Source organism: Atheta coriaria, unplaced genomic scaffold, assembly GCF_025399875.1.
Source record: "Atheta coriaria isolate IRGN ID8LTWV9N9 unplaced genomic scaffold, Caltech_Dcor_3.1 hic_scaffold_6_pilon, whole genome shotgun sequence".
Taxonomy (NCBI): domain Eukaryota; kingdom Metazoa; phylum Arthropoda; class Insecta; order Coleoptera; family Staphylinidae; genus Dalotia; species Dalotia coriaria.
The window spans coordinates 5,727,019-5,754,329 of record NW_027045448.1 but is presented as its reverse complement, the minus strand read 5'-3'; the positions used below and the strand labels follow the sequence as shown (position 1 = coordinate 5,754,329).

At 38.7% G+C, this 27,311-nt stretch overlaps 1 long non-coding RNA gene across 2 annotated transcripts in view; it reads right to left on the bottom strand.

The window, feature by feature from the left end:
* The window catches only part of LOC135794416 (uncharacterized), a 59,337-nt gene that overhangs the window by 21,323 nt on the left and 10,703 nt on the right, over positions 1-27,311 (bottom strand). For both annotated transcript variants that reach the window (XR_010548888.1, XR_010548889.1), the window contains exon 3: positions 8,476-8,520. This is a non-coding gene — a long non-coding RNA (uncharacterized lncRNA). The remainder of the gene's footprint in view (positions 1-8,475; positions 8,521-27,311) is intronic.

The window sequence follows — 27,311 nt, the reverse complement described above, 5'->3', positions numbered from 1 at the left end:
AATGAATAAACATTTAACATCAAAACTTGACCACACTCAGGTCAAGATGAAAGAAATTTCCGTTTGTAAATCATCATAAATTAATATAGACTCAAGTTGCCAATAGGCAATTGGTAATCTAAGCATCCTGCAAAAGCCTGCAACCAATCAGGAAACTTATGATGCGCTCCCGAGTGAAACCGCAGCGCATATTATAAATAATGCACGCGTATGATTCAGAAACGTAATAAATTCACTAGCGCAATGGATTGTCTCGTAATTTATGGCTTACAGTTATCAGCTAATTTTACTACCCATGCTGCAATCAGTCTCAATGCACTAGTACATAACCACATATACCTAACCATTTTTTTTTCAAACAGAAAAATTCTAAAGCTCGCTGTATGGGTAATTATTTATTATATCAATTATGATGCGCACTGGTGCACCACAAAATGAACGTAAAAATTTACATCTGAAATGCTGCAGCTTATTAAACGCAATTAAATAATATATTAATCAACCTAGGTGGCGCGCTTAAACAAGCATAAAGAAAGTGATGAAATGCATATTAACCGCGTCGAGTAATTTGAATACTGTGCCGAAACACGGAACGACACAGCAGGTTATCACAACGATAAACGACAATCAAGCGTAAATGAATAATTATTTCAGCAAAAAAATTAATTAAACTCTTTAACTCTTCTTGAATTCATATTTATTTTGCCCGTATGCAAAATACACCCGCAGCAATCATTCATTATTCATTTCGCAAAAAAATCGATTCAATTGAACCTTCATTATTTATCTCGCACAAATTGCAATATGAAAATATTATATATGTAATTGTATAATTTGTTGCGGCTCGTGTATTTTTAGCAGTAACAAGAAGGAAAACATTCGTAAACGTATAAAATGCATAAAATACATCATAAAACTATTCGCTTGAAACCAATCGTTCCATGAAAAGTGTACTTTCAAACTGACTCATAGACATACCCTAAAATAAAACAAATAAAATTACATACAGCAGGTGTATGACTCAATTTAAGATATCTAAATGCTTGATTAAACGTAATAAATTATTTTTAAATAATCTAGAAAATCAGGAAATATTAATTGATATCTCACGGTAATTAAATCATTGCCTAGTATTGGTTTAAGAAGTTTATAATTTTATTAGTTTTCGCTTGTCACCGGAAGTGCCATAATAGTTATAGACAGCAACATTTATATATCGTACCTACGCGATCGTTAATCAAAAATTATGCATTAAATGACTAAAGTAATAAAGGACATAATAAAATCATGTTAATATTATATGAAGAGAAATAATTGATGTGCTTAAATCGTTGAACTAAGTTAGGCAATTAATTTAACATGTGAAATAAGTTGCATAACTTTATGCGCAGTTGCACCTAACCAAGTTTCTATTCTAATGCTTACTATTCACGGATTTAAATTTTATACATTTCGTCAGCGTCCGTATAAAGGTAGATCGAAGATTGATGCGCAAATCCCCGGCAGCATTCCATCAGTAAACAGATAGCCGGCGTGCCACGATAAATAAGCACTTAATATTTATCGATACAATTGTTCGTCGGACACAACACATTTTGTCCCTCGAAAACAAAGCCCGCGAGCATAAGCGATCGAATTGATAGGCAGATATGAGTGGTGATCGATCTTATTCCAGCCTGATGCCTGCCTCTGCGCTTTCAATGCCGCGGACGCGCCGAGTTTATAACCCGCAAGTAAACAATTGGACAGGCGACAGTCGTATGGAGGAGAAAGCATTATTTATACTCCGGTGTTTTCAAACACAACACATACACCAACATACACGACCCAGCCAACAAACGCACCAAAGCGGCAAGAAGCTGCGGTAGCATTGCGCTATCACTTCGATGCCGGCGAGCGTTTCGCGTTTCTTGCATAAGCCGCGCCGCGCTTCCCGTTTATTTGACAAAAGCTCAAACTTATTGCATGCTTTAAAACAATAGACTTTAGTGCATAGTTGTTGCACGGCACCGCGCCGAAACTCAGCGCGCTATAGTTGGACAAGCACATATCTTGTACTTGAACACTTTTAACTTATTTTATGCATCTGCTTATAGAGGGTATTGCAAAAAGACGGATAGATATTAATAAATGTAATAAATGAAGACATTCAGTGATGAAGATCGCAGAAAAACAAATTACGGACCGTTAGCAAGCAAACGATAAATAGTAACAAGCGATTGGTTATTAGGTATGCAACATTTTAGGATTTATAAACACGGAAACATCTCGTTCGGAATATCACACATGAATGAATTTCGCCCGTACACGCGCGCGCGGTGCCATAAAGTTTATGCGCATGAGCCGGCAAAGCAAGCGCGCCGCCGATACAGTCATCAGGTCGGAAACGCCGCTCAAGAAAGAAAATAGTTTTTCATGTAATCCGACGTGCACCACAAGGGATCGGTGCGCTGGCACATTCTACAGCTATAAATCCAGAAACGGTAGGCGCTCTTCTACGTCCAAAGCGCACTCACCTGCCGCGCGCGACTTACAGATCGCATTAAAACGGTAATAAATGAACGTTTTGATTACGCCGGCGATTTTAATTGTTGCATATAATTTGCGCGCTCCTTCCTCATTTCTGCGCATTTCACCCTTGGCTGGTTTCTAATCTTTTAAGCCAAACGTCCACCTCACATAAATTATCTGACTTTGTCGCGCGCGCGTGCAAACAAATTTGTTTCCATTTCCATGAGGTAATTGCTTTTGTTCCCACAAGTTAATTAAATCGCAAATCTTAATTTCCCTGTCAATTTTATATTTTACTCGAACACTCAGTGTATGTGTTAAATGCTCAAAACAAAGTCAAACTTAAACAGTCAACTAGCAATGGTTACCAGTATTGTTGCACTGATAAAACTTCAAAGTTGGGATAAGCGTTAGCAGCACGAAGAGGACGACAAGTGATTTACTGTTTCGGTGCGTCGATTCCATTCAAAACACGACTTGCACTGCCGCCTGCTCTGATTGTTCCCGATGCATCTTCTTACTGGTATCTGATTAACATAAACCAACGTCGTTCACACCGTTTCAATGCCTCCGAACACTTGTTAAAACTGATGTCCTTTCTAAGCTCCTTAAACACACTTTTTTGTTTCATCAAACAAACTTTAAAACGATTAGGAATATCTATGTTTGCCTACTATTTTATAGACGCTGAAAATTTAAACTTAAATTAAAAGTAAAACTCGTTAATTGCATTCCGATACATCGATACGTCTATAATTGGATTTGAAGTCGCAAGAATTGAGGCCGGCAAATGTCTTCTGTCTTTCCATATATAGCATAATCAAGTTTTCAATGAATCGCCCAGATTTTGAGTTTGATTTGTGATTGATTGATTGATTGATGGCCAAACTGGTGGTTTCTAGACGAGTCGCAATGTGTAGACGACAATTTCAATGTGCTGTGAAGTTTTTTTTCATGCTTTCGAATCAATTACGCAGTTAATTTTCCATCGAAAATTTGTTTCCATTCAGCTGCCAGCGAAAAGATTCAATTTTTAAACTGTTTATAAATATATACAGTTAAACCCATATAGGTATGCTTGTTGTGTGTGCGCGTGTAGATGGCAATGATTTATTCATAAAAAATAAAGAAAAATCGTGTTCGATCAGTGATTCCCCAACTCACGCAGCGCGACGCCCCGCCATTTAAATACTTACCACCCGCTCCTCGCTCCCGTTTTGTTCCATCGTTCTAAATCGCCTGAACATTTATCCATGCATACATATGTATAGCAACTCGATGCTGTGGGAGCATTTTCTAACCGATGGTCTTTAATTGAAGCAAACGAACGGCGCGCAGGCGAGCGCCGTTCAAAGATTAATGCATTTGTCAAAAAGACTTATTGCCAATGAATTCGTAATTAAACGACAACCTATGTGCCACTATCTTTTTTACCATCCGTGCACGCCGAGGAGCTGGGGAATGCATGCATGCGTCGGGAGTCGCGCGCGCGCGAGATTATTTGTTGTTTCGGTTCGCTAGCAGCAGCCACACGGTGCTACTTAGGTACGACCCGGCCGGCCTGTTGGTAGATCGATTTTCGATAGGCCCGTTACGATACATATTCATGCGTGGCTTTTAAAACTGACGGATGGCTTGGATTTGCGCTGCGATCCAGAGACGCGTCTAAAGTCGCCGCAAAGCAATGCAATGCGTTAAGTTAAAGTCAAGTAGCGAAAAGATAAACGCCGCAAATATTCTCTGCAATTGCCATGTCAAAGGCAAAGTGGTTTATTGTCGGCCCAGACTGCTTCACGCGCGCAAAAAATAAAGATGTCTATTGTCATAAATACATTTTAGCATAACAAATAAAAAATATGATTATAAACGTTTTTCTTCCGATAAAAACTGATTTTTTCATCAACGCACACATTTTATTTCGTTAGAAATGCATTTTAAGTGTCTTCCCGTGTGCAAGCACGTGTAAAATGAAAATCACAACTTATTAATACAATTAAACCGAGCGTTATTCTTATCATCCAGACGCGGCGGTGTCGGCGGCGAGCTGAAAGTAAGAATTAGTAACTAGTAACTAGAAATTACACTTAGCTCGTGGGCTCGTGCGCTTCAATTAAAGACCGCGGCCACGACTACGAGTGTAATTGCTTTTTACGCCGCGATTTCCTTTCCGCGCGCCGACACCGTCCATAATGTCCATTTGTACTCACCGCCCGGCCGATGTGTGGTGTGTGCGCGCGTGTGATTCATTACGATTTGCGCGCGCGGGGCCTGAATTACGCCCGGCGTAAGTGAGTAAATTAATTAGCGGCGCGCGCGCACTTTTAATCAGCCGCGTATATTCGCGAGGTGCACACACAATCGCAACACACGCAAAAATTACGCAGTCACTCATACATATGCAGCGAGTACGGCGAATCGTTTTAATTGAGCCGCGTGCGGCGGAAATTAACCTAACACTATAGATTTTTCATTAATCATTCATTTTTATTGGAAGTGATACTTATTTGTGTACAAAGGCTTTAATGTTGCATACACAGCGAATAATTTCAAAAGAAAAAAGATTTTATTTTAGAATTTGCGCATTGAATTTGCATTTTTTGTAAACAGAATTCAAAAAAATAAAAAATAGTTCATAATTTTTAAATATGCGCTTAATATAACTTTTTACTCAATGGATTAGTCGATGTGCATTAAAATATTCCACAGATGATATTTTTTGTGCTTTAAAATAACATTGTGACCATTTTTTAGCCATTATAGATAGCACTATAAATCATGATCTTGATTTTTAATACGATATCTAAAGTGTGTAACGATACCCCTTTACCAGCACTCACGACGTGTGAGCAGGTGATGATACGATTCTAGATTAAAAGCGCTCATCGATCAAATTGGTTTATAATCGAAGAAATCGCTTTGTAGTGGTGTTGACGTCAACCCTCTCACCTTTCATCCCTTTGATCAACCAATTAACACACTTAAGAAACATACATTATTATTAGACCGTCAAGTGTAGTAAAAACAGAATCTTACATAAAACATCGTAATTTCATGTATTTACGGCACGTAAAATCCAAAATGACAATTTCATCTCAACACACCTACTTACACCGATGTTTTACACCTCACAGCAAAGCGAATTCGTACTTTCTAGACATAATTCTTGCAAAATAAATCATTCGCAATTTATTTCTGTTTTTAACATAAATTGCGCGCCTCTGAACGGTTATAATAAGGAACTGCACGTTTCCTGGCCATCGTGCACAGTAAAACTTTTATTTAGATATCCACACGTCCTCGTTGGAGTGAGAAGGAAGCGTCCGCTGGTGCATTGTGTAGTGAGTTCACGCGTTTTCGTGTAACCTATGTAATTATAATGAAATTACCCGATGATATCGGCAGGTAAATGCGTCCGACGCGTGCGCTACTTGATTTATGGCTTAATTATATTTAATCGATTTTTATGGCAAAACGGTTATCGACGCACCAGCAACCAACGAAAAAGTCGCACACGTTTATTGCTAATAATAATCTCCGGGTATAATTATGATAAATTCGAATTTGCCTAATATGGCAGCGACACACACGCGCGTATGAATCTTCGTCTTCATCGGCGCACGCGATAAAACAATTTGCAGACAAGCACACGCATTGAAACTACGCACAAAATTATAATGGTGTTGCTCAATAAGTAGCAATTGAGTATGTTCTAGCTGTTCGCTACCGCGTTTGTTTCGATGATAATTTATTGCGAAAATAAAACGGCTTTCTCTATTTTCTCATCGTGCGTTAGACGACGCATGAATATGTTTTAAAGTCTCTGACTGGAAACGCTAGAAGTTTGAGTCGTGGGCGCGCGCCTCGTAAAAACCACCTGCTGCACACGGTAAGTGATATTAAGTACGAAAATATCGATGTCAATAGTAAGTAAGTTAGTTAAACGTGCGTATGCGATTAAGTGTCTGAGATAAAAGCAATAAACATGTCATTGAGTAATCGACAAAAGCATTATAAAGACGTCGTGACATTTATATTTTGTGCATATAGATACAAAATATTCGTTTTCGAAACACACACGCTCCGCGCGCCGCACAGAAAAAAGAAAACAAACTAGTTTTACAAATTTCAAAGTTTAAACTCCTATCCAATTTCATACGGAAAAAGTGTACAAAAGCATTAATTATTTATTATATTTTCGATTAAAGCAATCGCTGTAATTACAATAATTACATTATTGTTCGTAAATTAAGTGTGTCGAGTCGTTGCGATGATGATTAATAACATTAAATTCGCTTATTTCAGCGATTGCGATTTCCACCGGCTCTAACATGGATATAATAATGAAATAATAACTGGAAAGTTAAGATTAAATTAGTTTCGCATTCGATCGTACTCATTTACTGTTCATTTTTAGCAAGATATAATATTCGGAATGTCATTAAATTAATTTTAAATAATTAACGCACAATTCTTATAAAATCAAAAGCAAAAAACGTATTATAACGAAATAAAATGCTAGTTTACCAATGAAGTATTATTACAGACATAAAACGTTTTCGATAAATTTCTACTAATGATTATTGCATCTTTTATACGTTATGAAATCACCCCGCTGCAATATTTACGATAATCGTCTTTGAAAACTAATTTTTATTAAGTCGTCAATGCGTGAATACCCCTAGCTACGAAGTCTCAAAAATTAAAAGACAGTTACTTAAAAAGTTATAAGTTAACTTCGCTTATCGCTGCTCAACAAAGGTGCAAGATGTTAGGCAGGTCAATCAAGGTGTAATGCTCGCGCGCGTATCCGTCCCGAAAGCACCGTTTAATTAAGTTTTATCAACGCACGGCGCCTCTTTATCAAGCACAACCCTATTACGGAACCAGCCGACCGTTTTGAGGAACGCAACGGAGATTAGATAATGCTGCACTGTGCACACTAATGTCTATCATGTCATATCTTATTCAAAAAGAGAAGAAAAAAAACACTGTAGCGAAAGGAAATTAACAAACCGTTGGAACTCCGTGGTCCTTTTGAAAGGTCCAGGTCGAAACAGTGATAGATTATTCGGTCTTTTTGTCTTTTTTCTTTTGGGGTTAGAGGTAGAAATCGGTAGGCACGTGCTCGATATTTCAGTTCGTGCCGAAAAGGCGCTTGGACGATAAGCTACGCTCGTTGGGAATGCTAATAACAATTTCTCCTCTTATTTATTATCAACCGTTTCTTTATTTCGTGCATATACAGTGTGTTATTTTTAAGAAAGGACCAATAATTCAAAACTCAATTTTTGCCCAGAGTGTTTTGCCGTTTTGCCTGATTTAGTTGATGCACTCTTTCACGAATTGATTTTATTAGCTGCCCCGCAAAGGCAGATAATTGACATTGATGTAATGTTATTACCGGCGCAGTTTTTATAAACGGCGCGGACGCGGCACATGCAAATCGTTAAAACAGTGATTAAATTCAGATCCACAATAAACTCGAGCGCGAGCACCGGCGGCGCAAAAGTGTGAATGAAGATGGTGGCAACATAGTTGTATGAACGAACGAACACAACGCGCAAACACGAAATTCGTGTGTGTTTACCTTCGTCTTCGCGAGCGGCGGCAGCTGGTTGCCCGAAAGGACAAACGACTTCGTGTGTTGTGCGCGGTAGCCGCGCGAGCGGCACGCACTTTTAGAATTGGCATGCTCGAATTGTTGCACACCCGAGACGCGCACGCATACCGAGAAGTTATTAAAATAAATCATAGATAATATTAGTGTCACACCGGCTGTTGTAAAAAGATTAAACGCCCCACGGCGGTTAGTTATGCACCTTAACGATCCAAATAGACGCAAGGCGCTTGCGCATGCAACTAAATAGGTGCTTATTAATTCCGGACTTGGTCTGTATAAATATCCTTTTGTGAGTTCATTGTTTTTTGCGTGAAATTCCATTCACAACGGGGCTGAACACTTACCGAAACATGTTGGGAGGTTGAACGAGCGAAAACCGAGCGCCGAGCCTGAAATTAAACGAAAAAAATCAATCTAAGGCATTTTAAGTAAAATAAGTTGTAAAATAATGAAAAACATGTATTGTATGTAAATGTATTATTTTACCGAATAAAAGTTCCCATAATGTACGAAAAGGCATGTTTATTTAATGCTGCTTTTTTATAACCAGTTTATGTGGTTTATATCTTCAATTCATCAATACGCATCTAGATAATTCAGGTTTTAATGATACACCGTATACAATCCGTGTACGATCCGTGTAGGATCCGATGTAGTGTTTATTCGAACACCGAGAGAATCGATTGTAATCTGGTTAACAAATCAAGCGTCCGCAAATAAGCAGCGCACTCGATAGAAAGAAAAATTTATCGCCACGACCGTGCCGAAATGCGCGCCGCGCGGCGCGTCGTGTCCGCCGGTAAACAAATAAGAAGCACGTAAGCACATAAAAAGCGCGCCGCGAAGAGGCGAAATCGCGTGATAAAAAAGGGTAACAATATATTGAGGCTATAATTAGCGTTTTATGCCCGACGACTAGCCGCACAAATTATTTCTTTCTCTCCACCAAGTCAATGTGTAACGTGTGAAACGCCGCACAACTCTACAAAGTGTAATAATGATTTAGTGCGCGTTTTACACTTTACGAATGCGTATTATTTGAAATGTATCATTTGCTTCGCGTATCTGTAACGAATGCCGAAAATAAACACACGTACACGCCGGTTTTTTTCGGCGGTGGCATTAGCTACAGTTATTTATTTGGTTATTATGGTAACTACGTTTCATTACCATTACCACACATCCTCTGCGATTAGAGATCGATAGATGATGAGTTTGTTTTAATGTGGGAACTTATTGAAATGAAAGACAGAAAGAAAGAAATCAAAGAAATGACTTGAAACGTTCGAAAAAAAAACATTTTCATATCTAATTTCGCTACCGTGTCCAGCGCAAAAAGAAAAAGTGCCCGTGATGAAAAACGCAAATTCTCGCGCAGTTACCCACCAAACCTATAATTTACGACGTTCCTCACCGGCTGCTGCACGCTCGATAAGAGACGTTTGTGAGTTGGCGTTGCAGCAATTTCAACACGGTTGACAAGCGCGCTGCAGAGCTTCTGGGATGCAATTAAATCAATCAATACACATTTTAAGCGAACCACGGCAACATACACACATACACATACTTGCTGGCCACTAAGTGTCAGTATCCACTGGCTAAAGACATATCTCCAGCACGACTGGCTGTGGTAAAGTATAATAATTTAGTCTTATTCTACGCGCAGCAAGCCACTGTATAATTTCGAAACTCTTGTTGCTCTTAATCTGAAATGATTTCCTCTACACTCCCTACAGTCTTTACACTGTGCACGCCAGGTCGCCAGGTAATCTAATGTTGTAGTACTTAAAATTAAAATTGTTGATGCTGATGAGTGTTAAAATGCTACCAGTATACATTTTAGAAGCGCATTTTATAGATAACATTGCAATAACATTTCAATGCCTAAGCTATAAACTTGAATAAAAATTATCGTTTATGTTATAAATGCTATTTTTGTTTAATAAAGTTTTTTTGTGCATATGGCCCGTATTTATGACAATGCGCAGATGTTTAGCGCAAAAATTGTTATGCCACACATGCAAATGTCACAAGAAGAAGCAAAAACAAAAACAAGTGGTAATAAAACGTGCGCATCGTAAAAATCCACGAGGCGTAATGAAGAAATTAATATAAATTTTAAATGAATAGCTGCACAGCGTTTTTAAGTGCTGCGTTATCACGAAATGGAATGGCGAGCAATTATTATTAGCGGTGTGTACGTAAACGTTATAATAAAAATGGTGTAAGGACGTTATTTATGCCTTAATTACTTTTTAATTCCAGTTGAGATAAAATAACGTTTAATCGATACAAAATTTTATGGAATGCACTTATACAGAAATAATCTATCTATGCTAATTCAGGCACGTGACGAAAAAGAAATAAAAAAAAACATTGCACGTACGTATAATTTTAGCAAAGTCTTTCAAAATAACTTTTGATTAATTTCAAGTTTTCTTCAAATCCGTGTACAAATTTGTTTCTAAATTGATTTAGAAAAATTAATGATATATGAAGTAACGTACTTGGCACACATCTTATAACTTCTTCGAAATTGGAAGCTAACTAATCGCCCTTTTAAGCCCCTTAATGACGTTTAATAAATTTCAATCCGAGCGCCGCTGGTTTGCGTTACAAAATCGTGTAATTAATAGTTTTTGAACGTTAACCAGTATATGTTTTAAATCAATTCGACGTTGGAGAAAAAAGTACGTAATCCTACATGCGTTGCACTACTAGTTCGGAGAACGATCGCTTTTTTTTAGTAATAAATTATTATTTCCGAATGATATTTCTGCTTTCACTAGCCGGCGAGGTGAGCGCATGGCGCGTAGGAGGACTAAAGCGGCTTTTAATATTCCCAATTATTTATCGGAGAATTAATGAGCCAATTAAGTATATTAAGTGCTATCAATACATTTCAGAAATTATTATTAGTTAAGCAATCTTGCCTAAATATTTATTTAAATTTTTGTAAAAGTAGGTGGATTTAGGGTAGACTGGGTACGGTTGTGCCAGGGTACGGTAGTGACAGTCATCATAATAACGAAGCTATACGTCATACGGGGGAGTGCAAGAGGACAAAGAAGCGGGGTGCAAATTTGAACGCTTTCCCTAGTATTGCATCAGTCATTGCGCGACGTTAACGTCACTAGGAACCCACATTGCTTTTTGACAGTCAAAAGTAAATATTTTTGTACGGCTTCACTTAATAATTATTATTGTTTGTATACAGATAGATTACTTCTGTTTTTTGTTTCTTTTAAATTGAACATTGGTAGTTATTTATAAGCATTTGCTTTTTACGTAGATTATTTGACAAAGTCATGGCGAATTTTTGTTTTCGAAAAAGAGGTTCGGGTACGGTTGTGACAAATTTTGTGGGTACGGTTGTGACATTACTATAGTCGTTCTTTTTGCTTCTAAATGCTTTTTGCAGTCAATGCCTTAGATAACGCAATTCCTCCTCTTTTGTATTCCCGTATTAACGTACTCACGTTATCATGATCATTTTGTTAGAGATGGACCGGTGTGATCAATTGGAACTGTAAATCCTTCAGGTTGGATGCAGGATGCCTCATTCTTAACATTTCTCGAACATTTTAAGAAATTCTTCTCTAACACATCAAGTTTTTCTATTGCTGGATAATCATTCTTCTCACATTCATATTAATGCACTAGATTTTTGCCAAGAGAATGGCCATTTTAGTGTATGTTTTTGCATGTCACTACCGAACCCAACCACTGTCACAACCGTCCTTGGTGTGTGGCCGGTTGTGACAATTTGACTTTTTTTTTTAATTTCTCTTATTAGTTATACGTCGTATTTAGGGCCAACATTTTAGTATCCTCGTATAGACAAATGTACAAATTACCATAAAAGTTACTTTTCTACGATCTAACAGGTAAATTAACAAAACTATTGGTAATCAAACACAAATTGTCACAACCGTACCCAGTCTCCCCTATTTATTTCGTCTAATTTTAAATTTGCATAATCTGATTGAGGAAAAATCATGTGTGCAGATCACACGCGGTAGAAGAACAAGTGAACACTGCACTGAGAGAGAATCAGACGAAAATAGTTTCAGGAGGGGGATAATTATTATTTATTCATTATAATATTGGCATCAAGTGTAATAGAATATTAACTAACAAGTGGCTAAACGCATTACAGACAAGATTAATTGAGAGCGAGGGTAGCGAGCAGTTTGCCGAGATGTTCATTCTTTGTTAACCGAAATAAACGAAATTACTTTACGTTCAACGCAATCTAGTGGTTGAAAACACAAATTTTACATCAAACCAACACAATTCAAAAGTATTGTTAACAATGTGAATGCACAGTTACAAAAAAAAAAATTGTAAATATAAACCGGTGGAACGCTTCAAGGTATTGGTTAAAACGCAAAACAATTTATCTATGTAGTTCAAGAATTATGCACAAATGCAAACAATAAATGTTGAATCAAACGGAAGTCGTGAATAAATTGCCACACTCGAACAACAATAACCACCGTTCCTATATCCACGAATTTTTTCGCCGGTTAGCGACAACGCTCTAATAGCCGTCCACGATTTCTGCAAGCGATTTCGATTTGCAGCCAATCTACCTATATACTCGTACTCTCATACTACGCAAATGGCGCGGAACTCTCTGCAGCAATACGGAAAACTAGAAACGGCCGCGACCATTTCCGCAAACCCCACGGCGTTGTTCTCCACCTATTTCCAAACGCGCACGAAACTAACTATGTGTAACGAACTCAACGAGCTGCTGCTACTCGAATCTCTCGCGTTGACTACCGACAGCCACCACACACAGCCAGCCACTTGTTGTTCTCGCGTGTTACCTGCGCGCGTATAATTGTGTTAGGTAGTAAGTACTAATACGAGTAGTTCGAATCGAACACCACGGGGAGCACTTTTCAGCCTACATTCATTCAATGCGCCGCTGCTGGCCGGTTTATAATAACTATCGGCGCTATAATCCGTCGATCTAAAACTCGTACGTTGCAGCGCTATATCCAGCGTGTGAGGTATGATTGCACAACGAAATTATGACTGCAAGGTGTATTCGTATTCAGACGAGGCATTGAGGCGTAGATAAATATTTGGCCTAATTATGCTTTAATATTTCAATATTTGATGTAAAACCTCACCGGTTGATACAAACTATATATTTAGTGTGTATTATCAAACGATATCGGCCGGAACGGAACCAGTCGCTGCTGTGTAGGCTGAATTAATTAATTTTGTTATGTTTACGAGCGTTTTATGTTCGATTAAATACCGCGACGCGCGGGCTTTTTGATTTACATTCTCCAAAAACAAATAAAGCATTAACATTTTAATTTTACCCCTAATGAAATATTTAAATATTTTGATGTGTAGTTGTCCCAGCAAACAAAAGCCAAAGAGCATAAAAATAGTATCAGTCGATCTTGAGTTTTAAATAATCACCACCGACTTTATTTCATCTAAATTAATAAAATAAATGAAAATGTGAGTGTTTTGTTTGTTTGTTACGTTTTAACGCAAAAACTACGCAAAGAATTTTGATAAATATTGAGATATAGTAGGTAATTTTTGATCAAAAATAATAAAATAAGCTACATTTTGTCACAAAACTATAACTTACAGGTTTTTAAAAATAAAACATGAAAATTAATTTAAAGATTCAATCATAGTTAAAGCATTTTTTTTAAATCAACACGAGCAAAAACTAGTAGGTAATAAGATCGATTTGACCTGAAGTAATTTAAAAGGTTATATTGATTGCTATAAAATAATAAAGGAAGTGTACAAGGTGATAAAATCCAATAACACCATCATCCGGCAATATTTTGCTCATAGATGATGGCTCGATTAACGCAATCGTTCATCAATATTTTCTAATGGCTACTTATAGACGGTAACATCGCGTATAAATCAATCGCGGCTTTAATTATCACTTATCCATTCATTGATTATTTCGCCGCGCGCACAAACGAGCCGCTGTAATTTAAAACTGGAAACGATTCCGAAGGAACTGTTCCATTAGAACGCGCGAGCCGCGCGCAATAAGTTCGCCGACCATTAGCTCTCGGTCATCATCTTTGCGCGAGGTTGCGACAGAGTTAAATAATTTATTTGCAATCGCGGTGAATTTCCCGTTTTGCCCGGCGCACGCTGATAACCGCATCGTATTATCTCTGAAACATCTAATGTTGTTACGTGACGCAATGACGAATTGTTCGCGTATTAGTCGTACATCTAATTAGCTAGTTAATTTACAACTTTACGATTTCAAGTCTCATAATTAACGAATGTTAGTAAAATTGTCATCAGAAGATAAGTTACTGCGTGAGAGAGGTGTTGGTGTTCGAGGAAGTAAATTGAGTCGGTTTTCGACATTTTCGCGTCGTGTGCGTCGTTGTGACAATCACACCAGGTTTACAAATAAAATGCACCAACATCAAACGACGCGATAAATCCCTGCTTGTCCGCTTGCATAGGCATTATTTTCGAAAGGGTATTGTACACTGTCATTTGCAATAAAAACAAACGACTCGTGGCAAGTGTCGAGAAAAGTTATACGTCTCTGTTTTTATGCGTTTCGCGAGCGTGCCTAGGCGCGTGTGTTTCACCGCTTTGATTGTCACTCAACCACCTGCCTTCTTTCATGCGAAAAATGGTAATGCACGCAGGCGCGAGGCGCATTTGTTGTAAATTATCCGCGTGCAATTTAACAAATGCGACACACACGTACCGTAATCGCCAAAACCGAGCTGCGAAATTCAGGGAACAAAACGTAATTACGCTATGATTTATTAGAATGTGAAACTGCAGCAAGATGACGGCGATGTCCATTCAAACAACAAACAAACAACAAAACACGACAAGAAAAAATAAAAAAATAAAAGTGGACGTTATTTTTATCGCTTTTTAATTAAGACCGCGACCAGTAATTAAGCCTGTTCTAATTTGATTACGCGGCCGTAAAAAAATCTCAATCTGTATAAGCCTGCTGAGAGTTGGTTGCATTCGGAAAGAATTCCATGTCGATGTCGTACTACTACCTCTCGCGCATTCTCCGTTTCGACACACGGCGAACTAGAAATGCTCGCGCGACTCGCATAAACTAGACGCACATTCGGAATGAAATAAAATGTTACCCAACAGTCGCGGCGCTGTGAATGGCTGGCATTAGTTTGACATAACAAACTAATACACGGAATGTTTTTCGAGACAACGCGCAGACGAGAAAACAACCAGGAAACTCTGCCCAAGTGCTAGTTTTCTGGCTTGTCGCGGCCGCTGCATCGAAATACCGATGACAAAACATCAACCGACGGCGGACATTCCGGTGAATAAATTTAATTTTAAAATTATTAAACCTACTTCTTGTGGATACCGAAATATTCCGGTCCGTGGACAGTTTCCGCGCGGAATTGGGAAACTAACCCACCGGAAACATCAGCAAGTTATTTGTTATTGGGAGGAGGTTACGACTACTTCAATATTAGGTAATCTTAAAACAGTTACATCCTGTGAAGCTACAAATTCTAATTGTTTTTGCATCCTATTCATCGACGTAAAATACCAAGATTACGATTATATTGAAAAGTCTGGAATCCATTTTCAACCTTAGCTGGGTTACGACAGAAATGTTTACAAATGTCGTAAATATTTAACAAAACTTCACGAGAAGCTATAATCATAGAATATAAGAGGTGTAGGTACTCTTATTACTTATTCAATCCTATCTAATGTTTTACGAGCTATTTAAATTGTTTAAGTAATAACAACAATCGAGTAATGCAATTTAACGAAAAGAAAAAAAAACGATGTCCCAACCTCTCTTAAATGCACCGTTATTGTAATTACCGGCAGGTTACATTTTAAAGGTGCAAGGTGCATTTGCGTCAATTGATACAATAGGTACTAAATCTTTCCAAAATAATCACATAATTGCAGTATAAATTTATTATTTTGTCAGAACATCGTGTGAGGGCAACCGTGGGCGTTAAAATAAACCCAGATGACATTCAATCAAAATTACTCGCAGTAAAATCTCCGCCCAGAGTGAGTATCAGCTTTAATTGAAGTTATTTGCTCTTGGCATGTGTAAGCCGAGTGAATTAACCTAATCGGCAGTAAACGCAAACGCCCAGAACACCCCGATCGGCGGCGGTAGCGCGGCGATAATCATCCGCTAAACGTTTGTCGAAAAGAGCGCAAAGAGCGTCATTGCGCCGCCGCGCAGCAGCGACTAATCGTTAAAAGCATCTTTCGCCGCGGCCCACACAAGAGCGCGGACACTAATGGACGTAAAGCTGTCCGCACTTGCGCTTTTGCCGCGGTGCGCGCCGACGATACCGACTACCGATCATTCCGCCTTTACAAATGCCCACTCTGGTCGCGTATGTGTGAGAAAACATAACAGAACAATTGTAAACATACAGATGCGGACCGGCGACGATTTCAACCCGATGCACATTCATATACATTCCCCCAGAGTGCGGTCCTGTGCATTTAAAGAAGTAACGAGTACTTACAAGTGTTTTTATTCCACTCTACATATTGCCACACTCGATGACACCGGGTTTTCAGTAGTAAAACGAGCAGTGCTAATTTTATGAGCGGGGTGGATACCATTTACATATCAACATATCAACATTCTTAAAATTATAATAAAAAACAAGCAAAAAATTAAAATGTTCTCAAAAATGTCTAAGAATTAAGTTACTGAAGTGACTTTCTCTTATTGTGTGACAGTGACATTTTCTTTTCTTTGTGTGTTGTTATTGAGTCGTTGGTAGCCTTCCAATTCTTCCATCTTCTTGTGTCAACGGGTCGAAAATTTCTCAACGTCGCGGACTGATATCTTTTTTTTTTTTCGACTCTTGCCCAACTTAAACTTTACATCTCATTTACGTTTATAAACAACAATCCGATTCTATTACACATATCACTGACACACTGCGCCTCCAACACAACACACAACACAACAACACGTTCTTATTAATGAACATGTAAGTCAGTAAGTAATTTTTGGGCGTCAAAAACGTTCGCCCACTCCGCGAGACGCACGTCTTCGACGGCTCATTTATAACGCGTGTCCGCGAACGGGCGGATATTAAATTAGCTGTCTGGAAAATGTATTAAGTTACGCGAAACTGGCCGCAAACTAACATGGTAAGCATCTATCTGATATTCACACCATCGCGCACGCCTACGTCCACAGAAAAACTTCACTTTTCCTCGGACATGAGGCCACTTGACTTGACTTATGATAGTTTATTATGTAAAATTAATTTATAAAATGTATTCATTTATTACCTTATTTTTTTGAAACCATTTAAAGTTTGACATTTAATTTATGCGCGCTGTTACACATGTCCATCAAATAATGTTATTAAGTCTCATTAAGTCAAACGCAAATGTGTCCCAGGCGCCGCGCGTAAGCGCACTCATGAAATATTTAAATTTATATCGATGCTGAATTCGGGATAAATTGTCGCGCATTAACATTTAATGCCCATCGTGAATAACTCATTTTTATCGATGCATTATTTATATATCGGACCAAATTTTAGACGCCATAAAAGTTCTCCAATCGCTTAATAATCATAATTTCATGCGCTTTTGGCGTAATCGCTCGGGAATAAAATTATACAGCAGATGTGCAACCGTTTACTGTATTTTTGATTTTTTTTTATAAATACAAAAATGTAAAACTATTGCGTTTTCCACTTTCGAAATTCGAAAAATGTTAATTCAGCGCGCTTACATTTCCAGGTGCATTAAATTTTCTCGCAATAAAACATTTTCACACACACGGACGGCATTTGCTTTATGAACCAGCATTATATCTGCCGCGCATAACTCTCCGTTCACATCGCGCGAAATGTGTAATAACGCCAGAGAACAGACATATCAGTGATAAGAATGTGTATCGAATAAGTGAAGCAAATTTCCAGGATGTTTACAACCGTAAAAATATAACTGTAACCGTGCAAACTATTTCATCTCTATTTCTCCGACCACCAAAAAAAAAAAAAAAAAATCACAACTAACAATTTCTAAATATCAAAGGATCAAGTTTTTGAATGTCAGCGATTTTTGCCGTGTGTCTCGTATTCAAACGTTGTGTGAAAGCCGGTGATGTTTTGTATTGAGAGAAATGCGTCGCATTCATATGCGTGCGATCGTTTGATGTCCGGGCGAGCAGGACTTCTTGAATTATTGCGTTCCGCGCTGGAATAAGTGCGCCGGAGAGGTAGACATCGCCGCGCGCGGTGAGGAGCACCGAGAAATTGTAACGTCCGCGGCGAACTTGACGGCGTTAACAAGCGTGATTTATCGTTTGCATGTTCGGCGCGAAGGATTCGCCAACTGAATAATGGAGTAATACGCACACGCGGATGTTAGAAACCTCGCCCCGCCGCGCCGCTGACGTCCGGGGAATTTCGACCAACATGCTCCTGATTTTCTGATGCATTTCATTTTAATTCGCTCAACGTTGGATATTTGTTAAATTACCGCGCCTGTCTCTTACATTTAATTGCACCGCACGACCAACGACTCAAACGTTGAAAACCATCCAAGTTTAAACTCAACTTTGAGGTTAGTTTAATCGGGAAACAGTTATCTATTTGTAAACTGCATGCAATCGAATCATAGGTTGATACTTCTTACTCATTTCTAGGAGAAACACATTTTGGAAATTTAACACTCAACACAGCACGAAAAAATTATGATCTGCACGGAAAAACCGATAAAACGCGATAATTAACAAACTTTCAAAACTACCCGCCAGAGGGCGCATCAGCTTCTAGAGATCATATTTTGGTTTATAACTGAATTAGTATGCAGCGGTAATATTTAACAAATTGTGTAATCAATGAATCGAATCATTGGCAACTGATTTGTAGCTTCCAGAGTGCAATGCATCAGTAATTTCTTTCGTACATTACTCACCGCGCATGACGTATGGGCTTGTTCCAAGTATCATAATCGTCGCGGCTATTTTCTGCTCTGGATATGAGCGTTTTTTGATACGAATTGTTTTGATATGCATACGCGCATTCTTTGAAGATAACCTGGACGCCCGTAGTAGAAATCGAGATAACAAATTACGACGTGTAGAAAATTGATTGATTGTGCGTCCGGAACCGGCTCGTTCGGATAATTGGTTGCGTCTTACGGCTACCATGCGTATCGATTCCAAATAGATTCCAACAAGAATGCAACATTAACATTCATGCAATAAAAAAAAACGCTTTGGCTCGTCTTTTTAAACTCAATTTAAGCCGGATTTTTACGACTGATGCGTACAGATACGGTTAGTTAAGGTGTAAAATTACTTTCTATTCGCATCGATCGACACACAATGTCACAATTTGGGCAATATTTTTATAAATCATGCCCCGCTGGAGTGTAATTAATTTTGTTTTGGCAGAGATTTAGAAATTGAAAAGCATAATGATCGCGGCACGATCGAAGCGGCAACATTTCGATATTTTCTCATTTATTTCTTTTATTTATACAGCGCGCCGGCGTTTAATTGATATGTTATGTTGTGTCTTACATACGTCAATCATTTTTAAACGCTCATTTATATGCCCCGCGTGCACGCGCATTGTGTAATTTTAATACGGCATAAATTCGTAGATATGCGTACCATTAAAATTTTTGGAATGGATTTCTATTCATAGCGCTCCTCATTTATTTATAACATAATGAAACGCTGAAAACTCATGAATGCAACACACGCGCGCGCCAGGTGAGCCGAAGTCGCGATCATTAATGGCATGCCCGGACACATTCGCGCATCGCGCCGCATGCGATGAGCGAAATAATAATAAATAATATATGGATAATTAAGCTAGGAAAGCGTTAAATCGCGGCGGCGCGCGCGTAGAGCCTTTGAGTCGTAGGTGCGCGTAGGTTATGACACGTAAAATTACCGCCAGACATCAACACGCAAATGGAGACGTCTATTTCGCGCTGGAATCGCCGGATTGTTGGGGAAAAATCGCTGCCTGTCAGGTGTTGTAGCTGGTGCGCTAATCCGGCGCATAGATCATACTACGCCCGCTGCCGACCGACCGCGGTCGGCTAAATCTGTTCCGCCGACTCCCGCGGCAACTATTTGTTGCAGTTATGAGGAATTGTGACAGCTCGCACGCGGTTACGTCCATCATCTGCGCGGAATTCACACAAATGCATGAAATTACACTTCAGCGCATAAAAATATGCAACCAAACATACCCCACAAAAAATCAATAGTTTCTGAACATAACCGACAATAAAATTATCCAACGCCCCCTCATTTTCAGCACAAAATGTACGCGTCGGTGCAAAATGCAATCCATCCCAAAAATAACCATAAGTTGGATAAGTACATGCGCGCATGCAAAGCGAATATATAGAAGGCATGTTGTAATGCCACCGGCGGCTCCAACAACTTGTGATTTACTCTCTTGTTTATAGGTTTTATAAGCGCATCTTTCCACGCACAAAAAGAAATGAACACACAGGCCGGCCGCATGCGTTGCACGTATGTATTCAAATTGGCCGCCTAGATGCATTCGGCGCATCGCGATTCATTGCGCGCATCCAGCGCGCGCTGAGAGATGAAAAACAAGCGCGCATTATATATTAATATCTTTAGCGCTGCTTAATGGCTTACAAAATAGATATTTATCATAATTTATTTTGTATTTTGATCTTTTTCTCTTTTAACTGTGATTTATTTCATTGAACAGCCGCGTGCATAGTTACTCACAATATTTGCACAATACAATTTTTTGTCTACCAGTTTATTTGTATCCAAAAACATACTAAGTGTGTGAATTTTTTGAAAATTTGTTTCAAAACGAATCAAAAATTCAAGTTGGGGGTGAAACATAATTAGGCCCATGTGGGCGGTATTAAATTAACATATAAAATGAGCTTGAGTTGTTTCACAGGTCGACAGACATTTGGACCAGGCGCCGATATTCGTTCCTTGAGGGCAGGTAGAGTCTTAAATATTGAATATTTTCAAACTTAATACCGCTATCAAGACAAAAATATGTACATTTATTTAAATAACTACACGACGCGGAAAAAAACGTTTATAAAGCCGGGGAATCTCAGCGACACATGTTCATTAACATTCGACGCTGTATATCCGACATACCGGCACATACCAAACACGATGAATTAACGAAATAAACCCGTGTGAAACCTTGTATTATTTATGGATCGCAAATTCAGTTAACTACAACTACACCGTTGACAGGAGACAATTTAATATTTGCGAAATTACATAATACTTGCGAGAGATGTAATAGATGTGCTTATGTGGTCATGACGCAAAGCAAAACCGCACACAAAAAAAAAACGCACGGCAGACGAGAGAGAACCAGAACTGCCACCCACCAGGAATAAATTGAATTTTTTCTCCCCGCTCTGCTTTCTGCTCGTTCATTGACTCTTTTTCTGATACTCATTACGAGCATCTTATATCATCACTAGATGTGGACGCGTACTTTGTGGATATAATATTTTGACGTAATAATAAACAAATTCATTGTGAGTGAGTGAATGAATAAATAAGTCGGAGATACATACACACAGGCGAAGCGAAAGCATTGCGCCGGACTGCTTCATCGGCATTCGTAATTATTATGATGATGAGATCGGTGCGCACTCAAGCGGATAATATTTTTCGTTGACCCAAGGCGAGGGTGGCCATGGCCGTGCATACCAATCTCGGCGAGTGCACCGCCGTGCGCATTTGCATCGCATGCACCTACCGGCAGAGAACCCACTTGTGGGCGAACGTGTATTTACAATATTTAGAGCAAACTTGTGTTCGACAGGTCGGGTCTCAGACCGCAGACGCAGTATGATATAAAAAGCATCATATTTAGACGAATAATGCTTCGTAACGTTGTTACTCGTGTAACTACTATGCGGTGTGTGTGCATCGCCTCGAGGCCCTCGGGGTATCAAGGAAAATGCTTCTGAAACAACAGCACTACAATGCGTCTAGTGTCTTGTTTCACGCATCAACAGACAAAATCTGCAATAACTGTTATAGATTTATGTGATTTCTTTCGTCATTTCATCACATCACTTCATATTATAATACAGTAAAGCAATTTGAGTTTTTGAACTTGTTGAGTAGTGCGAGCAGGTGAACCACTTTGCTTCTAGAACAAAGCAAACGATACTTAATGTGTACTCGCGCACAATTTCAGCAATTGCTCGAGGTCGGGTTTACCTGAAAGCTTTTTTCTTTACCCCCATGGCAATTAAATGTTTAGTGAACCACGCGCTGCCATAATCGTCGCTGATTGCTGTCATGACACGCAATCCCTTATTCTCTTCCGCAGACGCCACTTTTTTTAAATTTACACCGACTGTAGCCGAAAAATAAAATAAAATTCCACGCAGTTGCGCGCATTTAATAAAAAGTTAAGTAAAGCTGAGTCAGCAAAAATTACAAAAACAAAGTTTTGCATTATGCAGTGCAGTGCGGTGCAAGTCATGCGTTGATACAATTTTCATGATCGAATGCATTTTCGTGTGCGCGCTCACCGCATAAACGCCCACTTTATAGTGCAAATTACACGCGAAACATCCGCGCCGAACCATCCGATTAATTACGGTTATCCGTTCGCCGTTCGGCGAATTAATGTTTCAATTAAATATTTACGTCTGTCGGGTTCCGTTCGTTTATGCGAATCGGTAAGATATTCGGGTTGCAGTGCATTGCAACCAACAACACAACACAACACAACACTGCAGCGAGCGCAACGAGCACATTTACGAGTGCTCGCTAATTACAATACAATTAAAGTTTGCGCTAAAACGGCCGCAAAAATTACACACATTGTAAGCGAGTGCGCGTACGGGCGAGTCGTTAACTTTTATAACAACTGAATTATTTATACATTTCTCCGCTGCGCGCCGTTTAATTGACGCAATACGAGACGACAATTAAAACTAAATGATAAATAACTTAATAACCAAAATTAGTCAGGGTTTTATTAACGTGTATGCAATTAAAAACAACATACAAACACACACACTCACACAAAGCGACTAAAATTAAATTCAAGTTAACAGTGCAAGTGATTCACGATGTATGCAACCAAACAAACACATAAACTGCGTTTATTAATTTTTATACAAAGGTTATGTCCGTTCTTGAGGACGTCCACAATGTAGGGAACAAAGTATGCAACACACACGCAGGTTTGCTACCGAAAGCGAGAACTGGTTTGCGCGACCGCGAGGCATACGCCTAGCCATTGCTTAGCTATGCTCCCGCATTGACCCCATCGCCCTCGCTCCGCACACACGATAATTACGTCAAAATCGGCTTCTTTCATACTTCGATCCAATATTACAACCAGCGCGCGGCCTGAACAACCTGCGCGCATAACGACGCCGACATTCTCCGACCATCCTGATCGCCGCATCACGATTATCTACATCTCGCGACGAGCGCTTGTTGCTTTTTTATTACTCGCTGCGCACCCGCACAATTTTCTATTTTTTCAACCACCACTATAATATGTACAACACACAGCTGCGCAATGATTATTTTTGATTCTTATTTAACATTATTGTTTTGTACATCACGGATTTAATAGGTGTCGGGTCATAGAAGTCCAGCAGGGCATTCTGCGCAATAGTTAATTTTGTTTAACGCAGAGTGTTCGTAGTTAAAAGGCAAGTAACTAATAGGAAATGTAAATCGAAAACGTATGAAGAAGCAACGCCTCCACCGCAATATAATAGGTGCCCGGCGCAGCGTTGCTTAATGATTTCCGACCGTGCCTAATTTACACCTGAGAATACTCGCTGCGAGCCGCGGTCAAAGCTAATTGTATTCCAGCGTTGTGTTTTTTTTTATCCTTTCTTTCAACTGTAGATACAACATAACTCAACCGAGTTTACAATCAAATTTACATCGCGGTGAATCAATACGAAATCACTAACGCACTAAGGATATCCTTTTTTTAAGAGGAAATTAATTTAATATTTTTTTTAAACTAAGTAAATAAATAGTTGCTTGTTATTATATTATTGTGAAAACATGCAATGATTAAATTGTATCGAATGTTTCGACGCCTGCGGCCGCCAATCTATAACATTTTCCAAGAAAGTAAACTGCTTATTTTATGTTTTTTGTCGAGTGTAATTTGATTTAGATACTTCAATCGAAACGGAAGACATTTTTAATGGCCGCATGCTTTCAATAGATTTCAAATACCATTTTTTATCGGTAGCACATTCTTGCTTACACGATAAACATTTAATCCGGTATTTTAACTTTCCACTTCACCTGCAAATCCAATATTATTGGTTTACAGGTGACTATCTAGATAAAACTGAAAATAAATGCATAATAAACTTGTTTTAGGCATACCTTTATACATATTTATGAATGTTGGGTTGCATACTTTTAATATTTTTATTCTAATGTGAATATGAAATATTTTTGCGTTTTTTTTTTGCAAAATTACATGTTAAAACATCAAAACATGTATTTTAACTATTAAATATGACAAGAAATGCAAGAATCCAAGTTTTATTCTAGTGCCTAAACATTAAAATGCCATTTTACTGCTTAAGACATAAAATGTTTGCAAAAAAAAAGTACTAAAAATTAGCACCACCTATTTTCTACACGTAACTAACGATGCATTCTATTCACCTGATTCAAATTTTCAAAGCAAATCGAAAATACATCGCCGACACCGTCAATTAGCTGCTTATTGAATTGAGTCATAAAAATTCGCTGTATAATCCGTTCGCGATTGCACCGCTGCGGTTTAGAATTGCCCTGGGTCAGAGAAGAGATGCCGGCATCGCGCGCGGTGCTCACTGACTCATGATTATCTGTATTATAAACTTTATAGCTTCCTGGTAAAATATATCTAATCAATCGTTTTTAAATTGCCATAATCAGCTTTTAATTAACGAATTAAATTACGCGCAAATTACCTACACTGAATTAAAAATATATTAAATGACGGCATGCGCGGCGGATACTCATTCTATTCACGCATCACTTTGATCAGTAATAAGCCTAACAGCAACGCAAAGCAATTCCACAACAAAAGATTTTCGCAAATTGTTCGTATTAAAATTCCTCTAGTTAAAGTTAAAGTGAAGTAATGCAAAGTAAATGCACTGAATATGCGTTCAGCTGCGGCGGTAGTTTTAAAAAAGTGCTTGTGAAGTCAAGAAAGTGTGAAACTGTGCCTAATTAACGCCACGTCCAAACTTAGCAATACACCATAATTATCTCTTTAAAACGAGCATGTGTTAATGAAACGTTTTATGTTACTCTTCGGCGGCAGTGATGAACTTTTCGCATGGAATTTCGACTGCGGAAAAACAAAGCATTTAAAGCGCTTAGAAATTCAAAAGATAAAAGAATTCGCAAAATTCGTGAATATACAATTAACCAGTCAAAAGCCAAGACACAGAATGAAGTGTACTAATTTCACCATACTTTTGTATTTTTGAAAGAGATTCTTTGATCAAGATTGCGAAACATTTCCACAACAATACATAAATCAATCATGCACTCTTTGTGCTGCTAATCCAACATTATCTCATCTTCTATAGTCCTATAATGAGCAGCAGCGTAAGTATTAATTATCGAATTAATGCGGACGCATTTGAATATCAATTAAGACTCCCTGCGCATGCCCGCGAGGCGCCGAATCAACCGAAGAAGCAAAGAAAACGAGCGAAAAGAAAACCGGAACCCAATAATGACGCACAACACCAAAGCGCGCAACGCCGGTGTGCCGGCTATTATTAACTACGCTTTTTAACAATTAATTAATATCGGTTTGCTTACACACAGTAAAAACATGCATTTATCACAATTTCCAGCCGCCGAACAGCCGGACACCGACGAATCCAGCGCAATAATGTTTCCTTAATGCCATCAACGAGCAACAAGCAGAAGCAGGTAAGTGTCATACCAACTTTTGTATCTACCTACCGCGCGGTTGCAGCGCAACGCAGCGGTTAATTGAATCATAATTATTTGGTAATTAAGTCGAGGGATATAATTACTCAGATACCAGTGCGAGACTTTGCTTAATGATGGTCGCGCTTAAATATGAATGCATTTCATTTGCATGAGAGGTTTTCGGTGAGACGTTATTAAATATGCAAAGTAGCCATAGTGCAATTATTGTGCAACTACTGTAATTGAAAGCTACATTTGTAATTTTTTACAGATACACAATAAAAACTGCAAAAATAGTACAATTACTGACGTGGTGCGCCATCTACTGGAATAAATTTATAAATATTACGCGAAATAAAATATGTTATAATTGAAATTTCCTGATTTTCCTTTCACCATCCATCAAACATTGGTCTAGTTACCTCAGCAGCTAATCTACACTTAACTTTCCCCCGCTTTTTATCAGTTTGACGTGTCAGTGAAGAGAAATGCAAAGATTGGCATCTCCTACCGTATTGCGTTCGTCGAGTAGGTATGTACATTGAAAATAACTATTATAATAGCCGTCGGGTGTACGCAAGGACAGTAGCCCTGGGCGTTTTTAAAAGCTATACTTATCCGGCGATGCCCGCCGGACATTTCGATCCGCGCGATGGAAACCTGTTCATCGGTTTCCAGATCCATCCGCAGCCCACTGCGCCTAGCGAAGATCGAGCGAGCGTGTGCACGCGCATCCGCCACCAACACGAAAACGCACACCTTCGCCTCGCGATCAACACGTCCGCCGTGCATTCGAGCAAGAAGACTTAAACTAAACTTAATTATTGTCTACATAATAACGGCAAACGGCAGCAATTTCAGCAGCAATGAAAAAATAACAAAAACGCACAAGCGCGAGGATTACATTATCTACAAGTTGTATCCATAAACATTTCAAAGAATTATATTTGCATTTCAAAACAAAACATGGCAAGAACTGTCTATATACACAAAAACCAAACTAAATCAACAGGTGTTTTCTGCTACATGCTACGTTTTACGAATACCTATGTTTCATTCATTGACTGAATAAACGATTTTCAACCAAAAACTGAATTCGCACCTTGTGCGTTGACTACTGTTTGAGCACATCAAAAACTTGACTTGAAGCTTAAATTAACAAGGCATTAACGCAGGCATAAGATGCGCACGTTTGATAAAACCACCCCGGCACAACGA